The following is a 24,070-nucleotide window of genomic DNA, read 5'->3' as shown; positions in this document are numbered from 1 at the left end:
AGTTTCAAGAGATTAGTTTACAAGGGGTCTCTGTGGACAAAGATCTTCTTCCACATAAATTCAATGCCAACGACATCCCGAAATTCAAAGCAATCGATAACCCTTATTTTCATTTGAGAGCCTTCGAGACGATAATGAGTATTAAGGGTATCGACAAAAAGGTGTTTCCCTCTCTGTTCTCACTATCTCTCGAGACCATTTGCCAACAATGGTTCTTTTCTCTCGAGAAAGAAAAGACCTCCACCTGAGAGTCCATAGCAAACTCTTTTGTTGATAGATACAAGTGCAACATTCAAGTTGAGACTGACCATAGGGAACTTGAGATCCTCAAGCAGAAGGAGAACGAAGGATTCACCTCCTTCTTTAACAAATGGAGAGAAACCTCAGCTAAGATGATTGAGGTGCCAAGTGAAAAAGAGTCTGTAAGGTTGTTCATCAAAAACCTTCAAGAAAAATACTCCAAGCATCTCAAGTATCAAAATAATCTCCATACCTTCAAGGCCAACAATAACTCCAACAGTGGCTGGAATGGAAAGAAGAACGACAATCAATCTTCATCCAAAACCACCCACTCAAACAATGTTAGCACTTTTAACCTAGGTGAAGTCCTTGCTATGAATAAACAAGGACAAAATAAACCATTTAGGAGGAACTTTACTCCTATTGGCATGAGTTATGACACCGCGTTTGACCGACTAAATGCAAAAGGTCTTTTAATTCCCATTGGACCGTTTGGGGACCCACCAGTTGAAAAGAGGTCGGCTAATTGGAACCCTAAATAACACTACAATTATCACCAAGGTAGGGGCCATTTTACCGAGAACTGTTGGAAGCTTAAAGAAGCTATCCAAGATTTAATCGATAACAACAAGCTGCCGTTGCCCCCTGCCAGTAAGAAGCCAAGTATTGATAATGCGCTTCTCGCTCATTCCTTGGCTATATATGATGAGGAAAACGAGGTCGACCCCTCGTCTCTCATTAAACCTGTTAAAGAAACCCATGCCATCGAAGAAGAGGAGGAGATCTTTTTCGACGCCATGGATAATCTTCCTGAACTAGCAAGTAAAGAAGACATACAATCGCTTACATTGTCTATGATGGAAGGATCGCATTTTCCACGTGAAACTCTCAAGGCTATAAAGGAACTTCAGAAGAAATATGATGAGATTCCACTACCGAAAGATGAACCTAAGAGAGAATTCACACCCATGGGAACGACTTGTGAGGCAAAGCGTTTTCCTTTACAAGTCATTGAAAAACCCAAGAAGAGTAATAGACTCTACACTCCAATTGGGATCCCATCTATACAAATGTTCGAAATGCTCTCCGAGAGTGGCGAAATCAAACCTCTCGAACCAAGACCATTCGAATCATTGAAAAGGACAAATAGATATTACTGTCAGTATCATAAATCAGGGGGTCACACTATCGAAAACAATTTTAAATTTAAGGATTTAATTCGGAAAATGATTGATAAAAAGAAACTAGTCCAAGATCCAGAAGTAGAGGATGCAAGTATTAATGGAGTTTGGGACAGTGATGAAAAAGATGTCTATTTAAAAGACATGATAGGACCTCCACCTTCAGTATCATACGCCATGGATGACTTTTGGGCTGAAGAAGATTCATCGGTAGATGTCCTCACAAGATCCGGAAGTATACAACCTCTCGTCTCAACACAACCCATGCAAACCGCACAACAAGTTCCCATACCTATCATTGAAGATAATGATATCGTCAAACAATTCAAGAAGACAAAAGTTGAAATGAACGTGTGGAAACTTCTGGCAACATTTCGAGAACATAGGTTAGCGGTAATGAATGCCTTAGACAAATTAGGGATAGATTCTGACACCACTCCTGAGGGGTTGGCTAAATTCCTCACGAGTGATCTACATAGTCCCATCAATTTGATCACCTTTTCTGACAAAGATTTGCCTCCAGAAGGTGACAAACACTATAAGGCATTAAACCTCACAGTAGTTTGCAAGAGAATGAACGTCCCTATGACTCTTGTAGACAATGGATCAGCCATTAATGTCTGTCCACTTAGAAGTGCGAGGATGCTAGGCATAAGGGATGAAGATTTAACTCCGTTGACACAAGGAATAAGAGCCTACGACAACACTCGTCGTCAAGCTCTTGGTAAAATTACCATGAATGTAACGGCAGGAGCAATAAAACATGCTACTACTCTCCAAGTAGTAGACATTAAAGCTTCATTCAATCTACTATTGGGATGCCCTTGGCTTCATAACCTAAAGGCCGTCCCCTCATCTCTCCACCAACAAGTAAAAGCCATAGTTGGGGAATTCCTATCACCATCGATGCTTCACCCATGAGAATAAATTCTATAGAAAATCCCATAATTAATGTGGAGCACGATGAGGATGATGAAGACTTATGGGGCTTTAACGAAGAGGTCTCCTTAATCCAGGAGGATGAAAGGACCCCTCTTTGCCATGACCCCCACTCCAACATGATTGTAAATGCCATTCTAAAGAAGCAAGGACAATTTCCTGGGATGACCCTAGGAAAGAAGAAAGGAATAGCAAAACTGCTGGAATCACCTGGCCTCCCTAAATTAGATACTTTCGGACTAAGTTTCGAACCAACTCGGAAAGATCTTAAGCGAGCCCAGGAAAAATCAAAGGCACGCAGGGACGCTCGCATTTAAAAGAAAGCTATCCCAATGGATCAGTACCCTCTTACACTTAATGGTCAATTCATAAAAGGAGAGGACTATCCATGCCATGAATTTCTCGAACCATTTGTCGTAAACGGCATAAGGCAACCGGGATTTGAAATTTTCTTGGATTGTTATTTCACAGATGAAATCCCAACTCCTGTCCATAAGGAGAAAGCACCCCCATGCTTTAAATTTAACGTCATGGGATTATTATTTGGGCGAGAAAAGGATGAGCCAACTTACAAAGAGAATAACTCCTCACTCATTCAAACAGTCCTACAAAGCGAAAGCTTCGATCCCTCGAAGCTAATCACTCCAAGTGGAAGAAAGATATCCATTACGACAGGGCAAAGAGTCATCTAGGTCTTTAGTAGTAGCACCTTCCCCTTCTATCTCTTTTCCTAGAATAGTTAGTGATCAAGTCCCTGAGGAAATATCACTCTTTGATGTAATGATCTCAGAGTACAATAATATATCTTCTTCTCCTTATTTCTTGTGTTTTTCTCTAACCCAAGATGATGAGCATTGATTAACTAACAATGAAAAAGACAAAGAACTTATTAAAGCAATGGAAACACTCGAAAAGAAAACACCAGTAATTGAAGAAACTGAAACAGTTGATATCTCAAATGATTCAACCAATAAAAGAGAAGTTAAGATCGGACTAATACTTAATGAATAAGAAAGAACCGATTTAATTAACTTACTTAAAGAATTTATTGATGTATTTGCTTGGTCATACGAAGATATGCCAGGCATTAACAGAGAAATAGCTTAACACACTATACCATTAATTCCGGGAATGAAACCTGTAAAACAAAAGTTACGTCGAATGAAACCCGATGTAACACTAAAAATAAAAGAAGAGGTCCAAAAACAAATAACTACAGGTTTCATCAAGGTATCTAAATACCCTGAATGGGTCGCCAACGTCATTCCAGTTCCGAAAAAAGATGGAAGGGTAAAAATGTGTGTCGACTATCGAGATCTAAATAAGGAAAGTCCAAAGGACGACTTCCCTTTACCACACATCGATATTCTGGTGGATAACACGACAAATCACGCACTTCTCTCATTCATGGACGGATATGCAGGTTATAATCAAATTCTCATGAGAGAAGAATATATGGAAAAAATAACCTTCATAACACCATGGGGCACTTACTGCTACACAGTAATGCCATTCGGGTTGAAAAACGTGGGTGCCACTTACCAACGTGCAGCAACTGCCTTACTTCATGACATGATGCACAAAGAAGTCGAAGTTTATGTCGACGACATGATTGTAAAATCAAAAGACCGCCCAGGCCATCAAGTAGCCTTAAGGAAAATTTTTGAAAGGCTAAGAAAATACAATATGAGGTTAAACGAATCTAAGTGTGCTTTTGGAGTAACCTCAAGCAAACTTTTGGGTTATGTCATAAGTTCTAGAGGAATAGAGATAGACCCAACCAAGATCAAAGCAATCATGTCAATGCCACCGCCCAAAACCGAGAAGCAGATTCGAGGATTTATTGGCCGGTTGTAATACATAAGTAGGTTCATATCAAAATTAACAACGATATGTGAAGCAATCTTCAAAAAGCTTAAGAAGAACGTACCAGTAATATTGGATGACGAGTGTCAAAAAGCCTTTAAAAAGATCAAAGCTTATCTCGCAAATCCTCCTGTATTAGCACCAGCACTTCCACGAATACCTCTTAGGTTGTACTTAATAGTTACCAAAGAGAGAATGGGAGCTATACTAGCACAAGAAGTAGAAGGCAAAGAAAATGCGATCTACTATCTAAGCAATAAAATGCTCGAATATGAAGCACGTTATACGCCACTTGAGAAATTGTACCTCGCTTTGGTGTGGGCCACAACCAAGTTAAGACATTACATGCTAATGCATATAGTCTTTGTAGTTTCCCAATTAGATCCACTCAAGTATCTTGATTAGGGGATTTTACTCCCACCAATCGGAATGCGCCACGTGGGCCAATCAGGTCCTGCCAAGTGTCCCTCAGTTGGAACTGTCAGGGCTTGCCACGTGGCACCCGCTTATTCGTCCACCTTGGACCTATTATGTCATGACACGTGGCATACTCCATGCCTAATGGAGAAACCGGCCACCCAGGCCCAACTTCCGAGGGAAGCCCAATCAGCCCAAGGTTAACCTAAACCTAGATTGGCACGTTTCCCGAGGTTATAAATACCTCCCTTAATCCTCATTAAGGGGGATAAAAGGCTGATCACGCTAAAAAAGCAGATTAAGAAATTAAACACTCTCACCTAGAGAGACCCAATCACTTTAATTTCCGCATTAATTACTCCTTAATCAAGTACTAACTAGACCGTCGGAGGCGGATCTCCAACCATCCGGAGCATCCGTTTGTTTTGCAGGTACAGGCGTCCGGTTCCAGTCTCGGAATTGTAACTCTCCCGCAGGACATCAGAAAACCCCGAAACATTTGGCGCCGTCTGTGGGGAGAGTACTTCTGAGATGGCATCCACGTCTGTACCGACTCTTGGAGAGAGGCGTCCCCTAGACGACCCTCAAGTTCAGTCGGACCACGATACTGAGAATGAATTTGAAGTTGAAGCTCACACAGCTTCAGACGGGACCCTAAGGGCCCGACGTACCCGTCATACCGAAAGAAGGGAACGGGAACATCTTCATACAGGAAGCGAGCCAGCAGGCGCACCGCCTGTTCGGCAGCAGCCGACTGACGGGTCTGCTCCCATCACAAGGAACGAACTCATGACCTTCATGAGGGACTTCAAGGGAGAAATTTAATAGTTGATCAACAAGAAGCCGCCTGCTCTGGACAAGGAGCAGTCGGCTAAGAAACCCTCCACTTCACAGAAGAGGAAGCCAGTTCAAGGGCGAGAGGCAACTCCTCATCCTAAATCTAGGAAGCGGGAGCCGACTGCCTTTGATTTCACAAAATACCGTTTTCCTACTCCAGGAAATAGGAAACCTGTTCGTCATATTCAGGCGCACGGGTCGAGTAAAACATACACAGACGCTCGGCTACTGCTAGAGCAGAAGAAGAGTGACCGATTGTCAGAGTCGGCCTCTACTTCAAACTTCCAAGACAGTCTGCGAAATACCTCGATGAGGCATACTCAGTCGTATCATGAGAGTCAGTCAGGCGGCACCTCCCGTCAGTCTGGCTATCATAGCGACTAGGCGGTACCAAACTTACCATTTGTACCGCAACAACAGTATTTCTTACAGCCACCTCCGTTTGGTGGACATGATGCAAAAAACGTCCAACCTATGGACTGGCAGCTACGGTTGCTTAGACTTGGCGAACAGCCGTCGGCCTTCTCCAAGGAAATTACTGAAGCCGCTCAGCCGGCCAAAGTGAAAAATGTATTAGTAGGCGCCTATGACGGCACTACTAACCCAGAAGACCATCTGATGGCATTCACCAACCTGATGTACCTTCAAGGGTTGGATGATCCCACTTGGTGCAAGTGTTTCCCAGCGACTCTCAAAGGAATCGCACAACAATGGTTCGGCAACCTGCCGACTGGTTGTGTAAATAGCTTCAGGACGCTTGCTTACTTATTCACCTCCAACTTCACCATGAACATCCCTGCGAAGAAGACGGCCCTTGACTTAGGAACAATTCAGCAGGGCGAGAAGGAGGGGCTTCGTTCTTACATAAGGCGGTTTAACCTGATGAGAATACAGATTCAAGGGTTACCGGATGAAGTAGCCTATACTGACTTTTTCAGAGGTCTCAAAGACGGGTCGACCTTCAAATTTGATTTGGTCCGCAAGAGGGTGGCGACTCTTCAAGAGGCCTTGATTGAAGCGGAAGCCTATATACAGGCGACTGATCTTTGTAGTACGGTAAAACAGTCAGACGGGAGAAGGTCCGACAAAAGAGAAGGACGGCAGAAACAATCGTCAAACAAAGACGAGAAGAGAAAAGAGGTCTGGGCGGCTGATTCCTCTAAACAGCCGGCCTAGAAAAAGAAAAAAGAATTCAAACCATACTCCCCAAAGTATGCGTTTAACAAGGAGAGCCAATTTATCCTAAAGGAAATCAAGGGACGAATCTCAGTTGAGAAGCCGGTCCCCATGAAGGGTTCTGCAAACTATCGGAACCAAGAAAAATTCTGTGATTATCATGAAGATGTTGGTCATCACACCAATGATTGCATCAGTCTCATGCGGTATCTGGACCGCCTGGCTGAGCAAGGCGATCTTGACACTTATGTCAAGAAATCTACGGGGAACACTTCCTCGAAAAAGCAGTCGGCCAAAAAGAATCAACAGGCCGACAGCTCTGATACAGATGATGCAGTCGTCTACACCATTTCAGGCGGCTTCTCAGGAGGCGGCCCCACTATTAGGGGCAACAAAGACAATATCAGGCGGTTAGATGTAAATTCCGTTCACCAAGAACGACTCTCCAAATATTCATTTCCTGAGATTGTCATCACTGAAGAAGATCTAGGAGGGGTAAGAGGGCCGCATGACGACCCTATCGTTATTGAATGTAAAGTGGCCAACCAGAGAGTTGGTCGAATCCTCATAGATACCGGAAGCTCCTCAGATCTCATCAGTAGCAAATGTCTGTCAAAACTAAAATATCAGACTGATTGCATACATCCGGCCTCCCACCCTTTAGTAGAGTTTGGAGGAGGAGTCGTCCACCCAGTGGGACGAGTGGATTTACCCATTCGCCTGGGTGAAAAGGGGGAAGGACGACACATGGTAGTCCGGTTCCTAGTAGTAAAAGAACTCTCGGCCTACAACATGATTCTGGGACGACCAACCCTGAATAATTCCAAGGCTGTTATAATCCCATCTCTTATGTTGCTCAAGTTTGAGAGGGATAATGGAACAGTCGGGTCCCTAAGGGGAGATCAGAGGATGGCCCGTGAGTGCTATCTCTCGGATGTCAAGCCCACTGTTATGGCCACTGGGTCGAGTGGTGGAAAACTAGACCTTGACAATGTTAAGGAGAGTGCGCCTGTTCAAGAAGCAGGCGGCAAGAAGAGAAAGGCATCCCAGACAGGGGCCGTTAGAAAAGACAGAAAATAGCAATCATTGGCAGAGGAGCGGTCGGATGAATTCTGCCCTCAGCCGGATGGTGAGCATACGGACCTGATCTTAGACAACTCGCGTCCTTACCGAACAGTCAAAGTTGGTACGACTGCTCTGAGAGTCCTGGGTGACGACTTTCACAAACTATTGAAATAATACAAGGACATGTTTGCATTCGAGGTCCATGAAATGCCATGCATTAGTCCTGACCTGGTGGTACATAAACTGGCCGTGGATCCAAAAAAGAAGCCGGTACGGCAGAAGAAGCGGAACCATGGCAAAGAAAGAAGTCAGGCGGTAGCCGCCGAAGTTAAAAAATTACTTGATGTAGGGTTCATTCGGCAATGTTACTTCCCAGACTAGGTTGCAAATGTGGTGCTTGTTAAAAAGCCGAATGGCACCTGGCAAATGTGTGTAGACTACACGGACTTAATCAAGGCGTGCCCCAAAGACAATTATCCTCTGCCTAAAATTGATAACTTGGTCGACTCAACAGCCGGCCATGCTTTGATGAGCTTTATGGACGCCTACTCTGGTTTCCATCAAATACCTTTATGGAAGAAAGATCAGGAGAAGACGGCCTTCGTCACTGATCAGGGGTTATAATGTTACACGGTCATGGCGTTTGGTCTTAAGAATGCCCCGGCCACTTTCCAGCGAATGATAAACACTGTGTTCTTTGATCAAATTGGGAGAAATGTCGAGGCATATATTGATGATATGATTGTCAAGTCAAAACTTCAGAAATATCATCTGTCGGACCTCCGAGAAACTTTCGCCACACTCAGGCGGCACCATGTCATGCTCAATCCCAAGAAATGTGTCTTTGGAGTTGAGTCTGGGAAATTTCTCGGATTCCTTATCAATCAGAGAGGAATAGACGAACCCTGAGAAGGTGCAGGCGGTCATTGACATGTAGTCGCCTCGTACCATCCGAGGGGTTCAGAAGTTAACAGGTTGTCTGGCGGCCTTGGGAAGATTTCTAAGCCGATCAGGCGACAAATGCTTATACTTTTTCCAGGCAATTAAGAAAAAGGCAAGGTTTGAATGGGGCCCGGATGCTGAGGCCGCCTTCCAAAAATTGAAAGTTCACTTGCATTCCTTGCCGAGGCTGGTCAGCCCTTTGCCCAAAGAAGTACTCTACATGTACCTGGCCGTCTCTAATCATGCGTTAAGCGTTGTTCTCCTTGCTGAAAGAGACGGCTGTCAGCTCCCGGTCTACTTTGTCAGTCACGTACTGAAAAATGCCGAGTTGAGGTATCCCTTAGTGGAGAAATTTGGTCTTGCATGGCTGTTAAAAAATTAAAGCCCTACTTTTTGGCACATGCAGTCGTGTATACAGACCAACCTATCAAGCGGCCACTGACCATCATGGAGTCGTCAGGCCGAATGATCAAATGGGCCATAGAAATTCAGGCCTTTGCTGACTTTATTGTTGAGATGACTCGTCCTCCTGACTCTCAAGTTCCAGACCAAGTCTGGAAGGTATATGTGGATGGAAGCTCTACTTCAAATGGTTGTGGAGCAGGCGTCATATGTCAGTCGCCAGAGGGCGATAGGTACGAGTATGCTCTACGCTTCAGTTTTCAGGCCTCAAACAATGAGGCAGAATATGAAGCTTTACTAGCCGGAATCCGCATGTGCAAGGCGGCAGGGGCAAGAAAAATAGACGCCTGTTCCGATTCACAATTGATAGTGAGTCTGTACAATGGCGAATACGAAGCAACCCATCCGGCCATGATCAAGTATTTACAGGCGGTCCGACAACCAAGTGCCGAGATCAAAAAACAACCAGGCGGATGCACTGTCAAAATTAGCATCATCCGCCTCCTGTGATAATCCTCGAACTATTTTTTGGGAAGTAATGGAGAGGAGAAGCATTGAGGAAGAACCTATTGGAATCTTAGACAGAAGCTCAACCTGGATGGATCCAATCAGGGCATATCTGACAAATGGTACCCTGCCGGATGATCATCATCAGGCAGCAGCACTGAAAAAACGAGCAACCAGTTTTGAAATAATAAAGGGAGAACTTCACAAAAGGGGGTACCTTCAACCCTTCTTAAAGTGTGTTACTCCAGAAAAGGGACGAGAGATACTAGACGATCTTCACTCTGGTTAATGTGCTTCCCATATAGGCGGTAGGACGCTTGCTCAACGGGCAAGGCGGCAGGGCTACTTTTGGCCTACTTTAGAAGCAGATGCGATGGTGATGGTGAAAAAATGTGACAAGTGCCAAAGGTTTGGCAAACTAATTCACCGTCCGGCTACTGACCTCACTACCATTCATAGCCCACTACTGTTTGCTAAGTGGGGCATGGATATTTTGGGTCCATATACGCCTGCTACAGGCGGAAGGAGGTACATACTTTTTGTCGTCGACTACTTCACTAAATGGGTAGAGGCGGAGGCTGTAAAGGGAATCAAGAAGAAGGATGCAATTTCATTTATTTGGAAAAATGTCATCACTCGGTTCGGGGTTCCCATGTCTATGGTTTTTTAGAATGGTCCCCAATTTGAGACGCCTGTTCTCAAAAGCTGGTTGGGTGACCAAGCAATTGCACACTACTTTGCATCTGTCGGGCGTCCATAAGCAAACGGCCAGGTAGAAGCCTTTATTAAAATCATCTCAGACGGTCTCAAGAAAAAGATTGAACGAGCAGGCGGCCTATGGGCGGATGAATTACCACATGTTCTCTGGGCCATTAGGACGACTGAAAAAGGGGCGACTGGAGAAACTCCATTCCTCCTAACTTATGATGCGGAAGCTGTTCTTCCAATAGAACACTACGAGCCGACTCTTCGAGTAATGCTATATGACGAAGAGGCAAACTGGGAAGCCATGCGCCTGGCATTAGACTCACTTCCTGAAAGGAGGGGCAATGCTGTCTTGCGCCATGAAATTTACCGCCTGAGAATGACTAGATCATACAACAAAAAAGTACACAGGCGTCCACTCAAAGTGGGGGACTTTGTACTTAGAAAAATGGAAGCAGTTGGTAGGGCTAATGAGTCTGGCAAACTAACTCCCAACTGGGAAGGAACCTACCGAATCTGTGAAGACGTCAGGGACGGTACCTACCGTCTGGGAACACCAGACGGACAACCTTTGCCTCGAACTTAGAATGTAGATAATCTTAAGAAATATTTCTTTTGAATGATGTAAATAGTCAAAGGCTACTTAATAAAAGTTTGCATACTTATTCAATTTTGTACTAAGAGGGGCACGCCTACTAACAAATAGTCGGCTACTCTCCATGTTTAATTTTTATTCTTACGAGGGGCAGGCCGCCTATACATTTACAGTCGGCTACTCTCTATTAAGTATTTTACTCTCTTCAGAGGGGCATGCCGTCTGTACCTTTACAGTCGGCTACTCTCCATTGAGTATTTTACTCTTCAGAGGGGCATGCCGTCTGTACCTTTACAGTCGGCTACTCTCCATTGAGTATTTCACTCTATCTTCAGAGGGGCATGCCGTCTGTACCTTTACAGTCGGCTACTCTCCATTGAGTATTTTACTCTATCTTCATTGGGGCATGCCGCTTGTACCTTTACAGTCGGCTACTCTCCATTGAATATTTTACTCTATCACCATAGGGGCATGCCGTCTGGACATATAGTCGGCTACTCTCCATAAAAGAGGGCCGACTGGTTCCAAACACATGGCCACCCCCCTTAACTAAAAATGATCAGGGCGTGGCCGACCCTGTGCCTAACAGGCGGCTACCCTCCTTTTACTTAGCACCTACGTTCACCAAGAACTAACCAAGGCCACAGGCCGAATGATCAGACCAGGCGCCAAGCCAACTGATCAGATCTTCAAAACTAATACGACCTGTCCCAACATCATAGCAGGCGTCCGGCGGCATCCCTCCGGATGAAATTCGTCGCAGAGAGCAGCTCCCTTTTTGGTGGAACATTGCTCTATAAACTAATTACACGGCACCTATACGACTGTCCCCAAGGGCAACCACGTAGCCGTTTTTGAGACAAGGATAACTCTATCACTAACCAAACCAGTGGTAGCAGTTGACATCTGAGTCAGATGACCGCCTGTATTACTTGGGATAAATGCAGGGGGTACCGCTTGAGTTAATAGCCAACAAACATTGGCGAATCAAAAGGATCAGCCGGTCTCCGCCACCTGGTACCTTTACTACTCAAGCAGGAGTGACGACGACTGAGTAACTCCAAAGTTAACTCATAGTCACTCTCTCAAACTTAGTATGGAGCCTAAAAGGTATGAGTCGTCCGCCTGTTTTTAGCAAACAGGGGCTCTCAACCACTACTCCTGCTAGGTTAATAACCTATGAGTTAAAAGCCAACGTACATTGGCGAATAAAGGGGAACAACCGGTACCAACCGCGTAATACCTCTACAACTCTGTTACTTGGCGACTAGGTAACAATCATGTTTACTTGGTCAAACCACTTTCCTACTTGGTTAATTTTACAAATGACAGGACCGCCTGCCTAAAGGGGATCCAGTCTTTAAAATGGTTCGAATACCGATTGGATAAATGGCCGACTGATCGTCTAGCCTGGAAACAGACAACCAGTCGTCCAGGGGCATAGGCGGCGTGACTAACTATCCGTACCTGTCTGCAACTATCGGCCATGTAAAACAGTCGGTATAGTGTACAATTGGATATCAGAATATTCAATACTTGAACAAATTTGAAGCAAAACAAAAATATTCATTAAAAAGAAGCCGGTCATTAAAGACCGGAAAAATATTCAGAGCCCCGGCCCCCTGGCCGGGTAAATACAAAACAAACAGCACGCAGGCCGTGGAAAGAAGACATAAAGCTTAAGAAGGGGGCAGATCTTCAATATCAGCAGCTGCCGCCTGGTCAGCACTCTTCTTGCTGGACTCGGCTTCAGCTGCATCCTTCTTTGATGCATTACCCCCAAGCGGCACAAGCGCCACTACCGGCTGCTCCTCCTCCTCCAACGCGTCCTCCAACGCCTCTTCCTCAGCAGCCGCCAGGATCTCTTGATTATATCTATCAGAACACTGGCGGTACGTTTTTTCCCATGAGGCAAAGTCGGCATTGGGGAAGAGGCGGCCCCAAGTCATGCGCTGGATTTGAGCAGAGTCTTCCATCATCTCCCGGACCAGCTCTTTCTTTTCTTGCTCGGCCTTTTCCGAGAGCTCCTGGGTAAGACTCTTCTCCTGGGTCACCAGGCGTACCTTTACGCTCGCCAAGGATTTCTCCAAGGTTTCGTATGAGGACATCTTTTGGCGAAGAGGTCTCAGCTCGGCCTTGAGGCTGTTGATGGTCGCCTCCAGCTCGCTATTCCTCTTCTGGGCCGCCTCTAACTGAGCCCGGTTAGCGGCGCTAGCCTGCGCCTGATAATAAAGAATATCAATGGTCAGAACTTCATTTTGGGCAATTTGAAACATTTCCTTATCACAGTTAGAGTCGGCCATAACTTTTGCAGCCTTTACCTCTTTGTTCTTCCGGTCAAGCGGCTTGCGAAGGCCGTTCACTCGGAGCAGGGCCTAAGTAAAAAGGGGAACAGGCGTCAGTTTCCAAACAAAAAAGAAAACAGGCGTCCTGGAATTCAAATACTCAAAAATATGCTAAGTATACCTCAGCAAGGACCCCTGCAATCCCGTCTAGGTCAAGGGTGCCGACACCCCTGACCGCCTCCCTTTCAGCTGGAGGAACGACCTTGATCATAGACTTGGCCACCTCGACCAAGTCAGGCTCTTGAGGGCCGGCTGCATCATGCATAAACAAACGGATTAGACCTAGTAAAGAAGGGAGCAAGTCTAAAATTTACAAGGACAATTTCATACTTCTAGGTGGCCCAGCTGGAGTTTTAGAAGAAGTGGCCGGCTGTTTCTCAGCCGCCGCATGTTTCCTGGCAGAACCAGGAGAGCTCGCAACAGTCGTCCTCCGGGCCTTGGGGTCCGGCTGTTGGGAAGAAGAAGCTCTTGGAGCGCCCGTCTAAAAAAGAAGAAGTCAGTATATGCATAAACAACTCCAAAAAGAGGGTGAAAGGTTCAAAGCCCACCAAGGGTGCCCCCTTGTTGGGGGAGTCGGTTGAAGACTGTTGCATGATGGAGGCCCGCAACATGGTCGCCGCAGTCTTGGAGGCGATAATTTTGCTCATAGCGTCCGCTGCAAAAACAAATAGCAAAGTTAATAAGTCATAACAAGAAATGCATGGAACAACAGAGTATTCGACAGGCCGGCTACCTCTTGAGCACCGACTGCTGAGGCCACAGGCGGCCAAATAGTACTCGTCGTAGAGCCATTTGAAGCTCGAGACGCAGTGCAGGGGTACTTGCTCTCGTACCCCTGAAGTAGAGTTCACCTTCGACTCTACTTTGAAGAGTCCTTTATCTAGGATCTCTTTCTTAGCCTTGGGGGGAACAGGCGGCATGCTGCGGCCGCCTGCAAGAAGGGGCGGATTCATGTTCCACCTGTTGAAGCGCTTGTTCAGCTCTGTGTCTGAACTCTCAATGATGAGGAAGGTGCTCCGCCAGTCCTTCCATTTGTTTGCTTTACCTCTCGTCATGAGGTAGCCCTGTGGCTCGTCAATTGATACCAGCCGGTACCGCCTGCCTTAGGGGTCCGGCTGAGGTAGTTCATGTGGGCGAAAGCCTCGAAGCTCGGCTCCACCCCGTGCAGTTCGCACCCGGCCACATAGCCGAGTACGTTGACCCAGGAGTTCGGGGCTAACTGCCATAACCCCAACTCATACCCATCCAAGATCCGCTGAACAGCCGGATGTAGTGGGAAGCGCAGCCCAGCCTTGATGGCCGCCTCGTAGCAGCCAAAGCAGGCGCTATCATAACTGGTACCAGCCGGCCAGACGACTGTGTCTTCTGGATCCGGCACAAACACTAAAAAGCCGGGGCCCATTGTGTGGTTTGCGATAAAGCTCTCCACTTTCTCTTGCATGGCCGTGATCCGGCCCCGAGGTACCGTGCAGTAGTAGGGGGTATTTTGCTCTCGGTAAGAGGCGGATAGCTCCGCCCAATCGTCCCCCTTCTCAACTGCGTGAGAAAGCCTCGCCTCTTGCAGGCGACTGTTTTTCTCTTTTGTGTCCAGAGAAGCATGGCCAGAGAGCTAGACTCGGAATCGTCCTCAGACGAGTCCGAAGAGGACGACTCCTCCCCTCTCCCGGAGGGGCCCGCCTCCTCTCCTTTAAAAGGAGCAGGAGAGAATGTAGAATTGTCAACTATAAAATGGGAAGGGGTCACTTTGACTCCTCCCTCAGAACTGCCGGCTTTCAAGCCGCTTTGTTTCACTTCCACATCTGGCGCCTGGTAAGATGTTTCACTAATCGGCACCCTGTGGGAGGAGCCGTTTGAGTTTGAGATCCTGGCAGTCTTTTTTGTTCTGGCCATCATGCTCTGCATAGACACAGATACAGTCGGACTTTGTATAAAGGGCAAAGATGGGTCCGGAAAAGGACAGGCGGCACTCCTAGTCCTAGATTTAGCCGTCCCCGGTCACCGGCTGATCACTAACCTAGGTCGTGTCGTGTGCTTCTGTGGTGCCATTTCAAAAAAAAAATAAAAAGAAAATAAAGAGTAAGAGAACCGACAGTTACCTGAACGAGTGACGATTGATGAAGTTCTGAAAATCCTTTGCAGTCGGCTTGTCGGAGCAGGCGGTAGGCAGAAAGGGTCCAAAATGTCAGAGCAAGTTCAGGGGTCCGAATGTTCTCTCAAAAAATTCTCAAGTGTGAAAATGACTGAAGTCAACACTCCCTTATATAGGCGAAGTGAGAAGGCAAAGGGTCACTTCCAGAATTCATAATTTGGGCGGGAGAATCTCTCGACCTTTTGTCGAGTGACACCTGTAGCAGGCCGTCGCCTGTTACAGTGCGACACCTCTCACAGGTAACACGTGACCAGTCATGTGCCACCTGTGAGGGGCAAATGATTAAGGGATTTTGCTCCCACCAATCAGAATGCGCCACGTGGGCCAATCAGGTCCTGCCAAGTGTCCCACAGTTGGAACTGTCAGGGCTTGCCACGTGGCACCCGCTTATTCGTCCACCTTGGACCTATTATGTCATGATACGTGGCATACTCCATGCCTAATGGAGAAACCGGCCACCCAGGCCCAACTTCCGAGGGAAGCCCAATCAGCCCAAGGTTAACCTAAACCTAGATTGACACTTTTCCCGAGGTTATAAATACCTCCCTTAATCCTCATTAAGGGGGATAACAGGCTGATCACGCTAAAAAAGCATATTAAGCAATTAAACACTCTCACCTAGAGAGACCCAATCACTTTAATTTCCGCATTAATTACTCCTTAATCAAGTACTAACTTGACCGTCGGAGGCGGATCTCCAACCATCCGGAGCATCTGTTTGTTTTACAGGTACAGGCGTCCGGTTCCAGTCTCGGAATTGTAACTCTCCCGCAGGACATCAGAAAACCCCGAAACATATCTATTCGAGAAATCTACACTCAATGGACCCATATCAAGATGGATAGTCAATTTAGCCCAGTTTGATGTAAGGTTTATGCCGCAAAATGCTATCAAAGGATCTGTGGTGTCAAACTTCCTAGCGGACTTTCCAATAGAAGACTCGACGCCAATGCAAGACAATGAGTTTACAGATGAAGACTTGATGGTAACTAAATATGATACTTGGACTTTGTACTTCGACGGAGCCTCAAACCAAAAGGGATGTGGCGTTGGAGTATTACTAGTGTCACCTAAAGAAGAGCATGTCCCAATTTCCATAAAGCTAGGCTTCGACGTTACCAACAACGCCACTGAATACGAAGCATGCGTGGTAGGACTTGAAACAACTTTAGCATTGGGAGTAAAAAAGTTACGGATATTTGGAGACTCTTATTTAATCATCAATCAAATATCATAAAGGTGGAAAGTAAGAATCGAAAGTCTAGCCCCTTACCAAACCTATCTGGAAACTCTTACTAATCAGTTAGAGAAGGTAGAATACACATACCTACCTAGGGAAGAAACACTAGGTGAAAAAAGGCCTTTGGCAGCGGTTCAAACCCGGTCTAAGGCACCGGTTATAACCGCTGCCTATGTGAGGGGTGCCAAAAACCAAGCTTTTGGCACCGGATCAAAACCGGTGCCATAGGGTAAAATAGGCATCGGTTAACCGGTGCTATATGCCCACTAAGGCACCGGTTAACCGGTGCCTAAAACTGCTCTCCCTCCAATTTTTTTTTTGGTGGTAGATATTCAAGGCACCGGTTGCTGCCTAACCGGTGCCTATTCACCAATTTTTTTTTTTGTTTTTTTGTTTTTCCAATTTCCAGCAATAATAATAACCTTTAATTCCAGTAATTATATTAAATATAATAATTAATAATATTATTATTATAATAACTAATAATAATAATATTATTAATTATTACAATAAGATAAAAAAATAATATTAAAAACAAGAATTCAATTATATATATAGATATAAATATTCCCAAATGCAATACAAAAAAAAAGTTTCTTACATAAAAAAATAATAGTAAGTACATATATAATAAATAATAAGTTATATAGTTCAAAAGTTAACATAAATAATTTACAATTACAATGCCATTTACATGTTGAAGGTGATAAAAGACGCCAACATGTCACGAATTTCATTAAGCTCCTTGATTGTCAACGGACCATCCTTTTGTACCTTGCAAAAGTTGAAATACAAAAACATTATTTTAAAAATAATTAATTAGGCAAAACAATATGTATTTTATCAAATATTACCTATATGACTTCTATATAGCCCATTTCCTACATTACTTATCAAATGAACTATTTCTTTCTCATAACATATCAATATTGGGTAGTTGTATGTGTGTAAGCCCTAAAATTGTATAGGAGAGCATTTTATAAAGGTTTATGACGCTTTTTACTCAAAATGGCCCGAATATGGCCTATATGACTTTACTTTGCCCGTTTCCTACATTTCTTATTAAATGAACTTTATTTATCTCATAACATGTCAGTATTATCTAGTTATAGGTGCATAAGGAATGAAATCACATCAAAAGAGCATATTAACTTAAAATGGCCCTAATATGGCCCATATGACTTCTATTCAGCCCATTTTCTACCTTTCTTGTGAAATAGCCTTTTTGTTTCTTATAACATGTCATTGTTGGATAATATTAGGTATCTAAGGCAAGAAATCACATCAATATAGCATTTCAATAAGTTTAACAACGCATTTTACTCAACATGGCCCAAATAGGGCTTATATGACTTCTATGCAGCCCATTTTCTACATTACTTATCAAATGAACTATTTCTTTCTCATAACATGTCAATGTTGGGTAGTTGAATGTGTGTAAGCCCTAAAATTGTATAGGAGAGCATTTTATTAAGGTTTATGACGCTATTTACTCAAAATTGCCCGAATATGGCCTATATGACTTTACTTTGCCCATTTCCTACATTTCTTATTAAATAAACTTTATTTATCTCATAACATGTCAATATTATTTAGTTATAGGTGTATAAGGAAAGAAATCACATCAAAAGAGCATATTAACACAAAATGGCCCTAATATGGCCCATATGACTTCTATTCAGCCCATTTTCTACCTTTCTTGTGAAATAGCCTTTTTGTTTCTCATAACATGCCATTGTTGGGTAATATTAGGTGTCTAAGGCGTGAAATCACATCAATATAGCATTTCAATAAGTTTTAGGACTTACCTCATCAAGTTGTTGAGTGTCCGTACAATGAGTCACAATGTCAAGCATGAATCTCATCACATACAAAGCACAATCAAGTCCATTCTCTTGTTGTGCGCACTAGCATATGACAAACAAATCACATCAGTGAAACATGCAAAGGAAATGAGCAAATATTTACTAACATAGATTTTCAAGATAATCACAATATCATGTAAATTACCAACAGTGTCTTCCATGTTGGACCCTTTGAAGCACGACAATGTAGCTTCTTCATAACACTGTAGTAAAAAAAAGTACATTCAAATTTGATTAGTCGTATGATTACTAAATTAGTTATTATTAGCAATAATCATCACTAGGTTGCTATATATATTTACTTTTGCAATATAGACTTCACGAGCCACTTCTCCGATGATCGAGCTGAATCAAGGTGATAAATTGTGTTAGTGGAATTACAAATCACCATGAGGCTCCAATGCTCCCTACATAAGTTCACAATAGACAAGGTAATTAATATTTAGGAGTCAACATATAATGAGGCCAAATCGATTGAATTTGACATGGTTAGACTTACTCTCTATAACATGGGGCGAATATGAACTTGTCTCCCGCACGCGCTGATTCCCTTATACTCTGTTCAACATAGTACAACACGTCATGGGAGTTGCCTATGATTCTAGTAGTGGATAACTGCTTGGGGCATAACCATCCAACTTTACAAGGAGAATTAGTGTCAGTTAAGTGCTCCTGTAGTGCTCTGCGTTCATGAACATTGAATAATTTATCAGATGTAGGATAATCACCATCAATTTGAATAACTTGAAAAAAGTATAGATTATGTGGGCATTGAAGTACCTCATGAATGTTTGAATGAGGGAAATGTTAAGCTTTGCACCACGTAGAAATTTCATCACATCTTCTTTGCTGATCCATGCAATTGCATCCTCATCATAGTGGAACATTGCCTTAGGAAGTGCAACTTCCATGGGATCGACCAAATGACAAGCACGGTTGTGAAGAAAGGTCAAGTCAGGAGAGAGCGATTGAAGAACAATGTCTTCAACAAGTGGAGTAGGTGGCATGGGTGAACCTTTGTTGTCATATTGTCGACGCCATTTGGGCCTGGGTTGGCCTTTATTGTCATACTCCAAGACCATGGGACCGTCCGGTTTCTTAAAGCTTCTCGTCGGACCCCTTCTTTTTCTTTCAGCCGGTGCCTTTCCCCCCCCCCCCTCCACCACCTGTGTTGTTTTCATCTTATCCTTGGCCTTGACTTTCAATAGTCGGGTTCTCACCAACAATCTCACGTGCTGTATTTACAATGGTCGGTGCACGATCAGCTGAAATTTCAAAATCGTCAAGCCTACACTCGAACTCATCTTGAGCCTAATCCTCTGGCTCACCCTCCTTATTCACATCATAAGGAAAATCACTATCATCGGAGTTGTCATCCTCGTACTCGTCCTCATACTTATCATCGTCAATGTCCTCTACCAAAGGAGGATCATGATCGTCCACCATGAGATATAAGCACCTGTCAAAGCAATCATAAAACAATATTAGTGTATAGTCAAGTATATGCATGATAGTTATTATGGTTATGTAGAAGCTATTTAAGCCATTTTCACCTACTTATTATGGTCCTATAACTTTGTATATGAATGATAATGAGTACAAAATGCCAATTTCAATCTACATATGGAAAATAGGTTGTTAGAATGAATAAAGTTAGTTCATACACAAAACAAAAGAATTGGGTTAAGTAGAAGCTATTTAAGCCAATTTCACCTACTTATGGTCTTATAACCTTGTATATACATGATAATGATTACACTTAGGCAATTTCAAACTACTAATATATCATTTTCGCCTACTTATGCTCCTATATACATGATAACTAAACTATATTTGCAATGAAACCATTACTAACTTTTAATCAAACTACCTCATTCTGAAATTCCTTCGTTGTGGTCTGATCGCATATAACCTGCTTCGTTGTCTACGTCATTTAGTACAACAGGTCTAGGAACAGTGAAAGGTGTTGAATCATCAAACGCATCATATTCTTCCTCATTCTCAACATCTCAAATGTCTAGGATTCTTCTTTTGCCAGCTAGCACTATAGACCATTTTGAATCCATTGGGTCAGTTACGTAGAACACTTGCTTAGCTTGAGATGCAAGGATAAATTGTTCCGCACTATCATTCAAGTGGCCAAGATCTACAAGAGTAAAGTCCTCATGTTTGACGTTACGCCTGATATTATCAACCCACTTACACTTGAAAAGAGCAACCGTGAAGTCACAATAATCAAGCTCCCATATTTCTTGAATTCGACCATAGTATTACAACTCTGCATCGACAGGTGATTTATCCTTAGAACTTGCAAACTCCCTTGACGATGCCACAAGAGTTACACCACTGTTTTGGGTGGAGGAAGATTTCAAATCACGATCCTCGGTCCAAAAAGTGTACCCATTGATGTCATATCCCTCAAATGAACGGACATCATCCCTAGGACCGTATTCAATCCACTCATTACTCGATCACGAAACCAATCAACAAATTTCTTATTATGCAACTGCATAAGTGCCCTTTCACCTTTGGATAGAAATTCGGCACGCATACTAGCCATGTGCTCGTCTAAATATGGGTGCACATCTTAAACATGGTGCAACATATAAAGGTGTGCTAGTAAGAACTGATCTCGGTCTGGTGACATTTGTTTCGACCTAATTGTGCCATGACCATCAAGTCTACCTTCATGTCGAGAAGTAGGAAGATCAATAGGTTGATCAAGGGCAATGTAGTCCGCCACAAAGTTACCTATCTCCTTACCCACTGTCCCTTGCATTATACTTCCTTCAGGGTGAGCTCGGTTCCGTACTTTATCTTGTAATGTACCCATGTGTCTTTCAAAAGGGTAGCACCACCTCATGAACACTGGACCGCACAACTTAATCTCATGCACCAAATGAAGAACCAGATGAACCATTATGTCAAATAATGAGGGTGGGAAATACATCTCAAATTTGCACAAAGTCACGCCTAAGGAACCTTCGAGTCCGTAGGTAGATATCTTTGTGAGAATGAGTCAGGTATACGCTTGATGTGTCATCAATACATATGGGGCATGCTTTTTTACCTTTGACCTTGTACCCACGCAAGTTTCCATATGCAGGGAAGTCATTCATGGTCCACATAAGGGCTGCACGCAATGTGAACATCTCGTTCTAATGAGCATCGAAAACGGAAACCCCTTCGTCCCACATCTTTCTCAAGTCGTCAATAAGCGGCGAGGTAAACATCTATGTCGTTTCCAGGTTGCTTAGGACCAGTTATTAGCAATGAAAACATTACATACTTACGTTTCATGCACAGCCAAGGAGGCAAATTATAAATCACTAAAAGTACCGGCCATGTGCTGTGTTGGGTACTAGCGTGCCAAATGGATTCATCCCGTCCGTGTACAACCCAAGCCTTAAATTTCTGACTTTATTACCAAATTCGTCAAACTTCAAATCAATGTTCTTCCACTGTGGAGAGTCAGCTGGATGCTTCAGCATTCTGTTTTTCTTTCTTCCCTCTGCATGCCACCTCAAGTTTTTAGCGTCTTTTGGTATTGAGAACAGACGCTTAAACCTTGGAATAATGGGAAGATACCACAACACCTTAGTAGGAGGTCCCTCAATGCCAGGATTGCAACTTTTGCGCTTGTACCACGACCGCTTGCATCTTGGACACTCCAGCAGTTTTTCATACTCATTTCGATACAAAATACAGTCATTAGGACATGCATGTATCTTCTTATTCTCCAAACCAACGGGACACATGAGCTTCTTTGCGTAATAATAAGACTTAGTAATTTCATTCCCATCAGGCAACATATCACTTAATGCGGCCAACAAAGAAGTAAAACTGATGTCCATCCACCCATGCTTCGATTTAATGTTGAAAAGTCTTAGCACGGCCGATAGTTTGGAGTATTTTTTGCACCCGGGATACAAAAGCTTTTTGGAAGCCTCCGATAATAATTCAAACACTTCACCTTCATCAACACCATGCAACATCTCATCCACTTGTTCATCCTCAACCTCATCTGCCTGATCTTCATCGACTCCATCCTCACCATTATCAACAATATACTCATCATTCTCGTATTCCTCGTCCACATGAATCTCATTGCTTCTAACACACACATCATTCCGATCAAGATCCCCACTGTACTCTCCACTTTCTCCGTGCCAAATCCATACAAGGTATAATTGCCTAAACCCACGACATAATATATGATCTCTAATGATTACAATACTATCGACCACATTCACATTATTACAATCAACACAAGGACAATAAAGGCCTTTGCCTCCCAGTTTGCGTTGATAATCTAAAGCCCTCTCGCAAAACTCTTGAACCCCATTCCAAAATTCCAATGTATCGTGTCTACCATACATCCAACCACAATCCTTCTCCATTTAGTAAATTGTCTCTAAACATATATAGTACCATATAATTATAATGTGTTAGTGCTACATATTTTATGTAAATCAAATTCAAGTACAAAACGTGAATATTCCATTCATATAGTGAAAAAATGCATGTTTCCAAAGGGTCCTTATAACTCTAACCTAACCCATCCTTGAATGTCTACTCTCACTAGTGAATGTATGTCAACTTTCCAATTTTAAGGAAAATCCGGCAGCATTTCCCCCTAGTTCTCTAAGTACACGATGTAGATAATTAATTACCCACATATGTACCAGAGAACATAGTGAGGAAATGGTAAGCCAAGATGTTCCTTAAAATCGAAAAGAAAACATACATTCACCACCTAAGTGAGAGTACACATTCAAGAACAGTCCCAACCGGGGACTATTCAAGACTTTCTCCTAATGAGAAAGCCTTGAACGGGTATCTAGGCATATGATGATGCAAGTATTCTATACATTGTTGTATTTATTTGCAATTAAACAATACACAAGTTGCAATTTCATGAATCAACTTTTATTAAATGGATAAATAGAAAGAAATATAGCTAAGTAAAGTTTATAAGTCATACCAATATAGCAACTACCCACTTGAGCTCAATATGTAGTCCTCAAGCTAATTAAACTCGTGCTTCAATTCACATACGAATCTATATATTAAAAAAACAAAAATTAGCACCGTCACTAATTTTATAATATATTCACAAATCTCTAATGTATTCACAATTCTCTAATTTATTCACAACTAATTAAGTGTCAATATCACTATTTCTCTAATTTATGCACAATTCTCTAATTTAATTACAATTCTCTAAATTATTCACAAATCTATAATGTAATCACAATTCTCTAATTTATTCACAATTTTCTAATTTATTCACAACTAATTAGTTGCAAGGTCACTAATATACACATTAAAACATACAAAAACTCAACTAAGGAACAAGGTAATGCAAAATTACTAATATATTAACAATTACCCATTAAAACAACCTAAAATTACACATTAAAACATACAAAAACTCAACTAATTAAGTAACATTTTTACTAATCTCTATTATATTCATAATTACTCATTAAATAAACCTCAAAATAACCCATTAAAACATACAAATTTTTCAACTAATGAAAAAGGTAATGCAAAATTACTTTAATCTATAATATGTATTCAAAATTACTCTAAACAT

The sequence above is a fragment of the Chenopodium quinoa genome, unplaced genomic scaffold, assembly GCF_001683475.1.
Source record: "Chenopodium quinoa cultivar QQ74 unplaced genomic scaffold, ASM168347v1, whole genome shotgun sequence".
NCBI classification, from domain to species: Eukaryota; Viridiplantae; Streptophyta; class Magnoliopsida; order Caryophyllales; family Amaranthaceae; genus Chenopodium; species Chenopodium quinoa.
The sequence above is the reverse complement of the archived record's forward strand: the minus strand, read 5'-3'. Positions refer to the sequence as shown.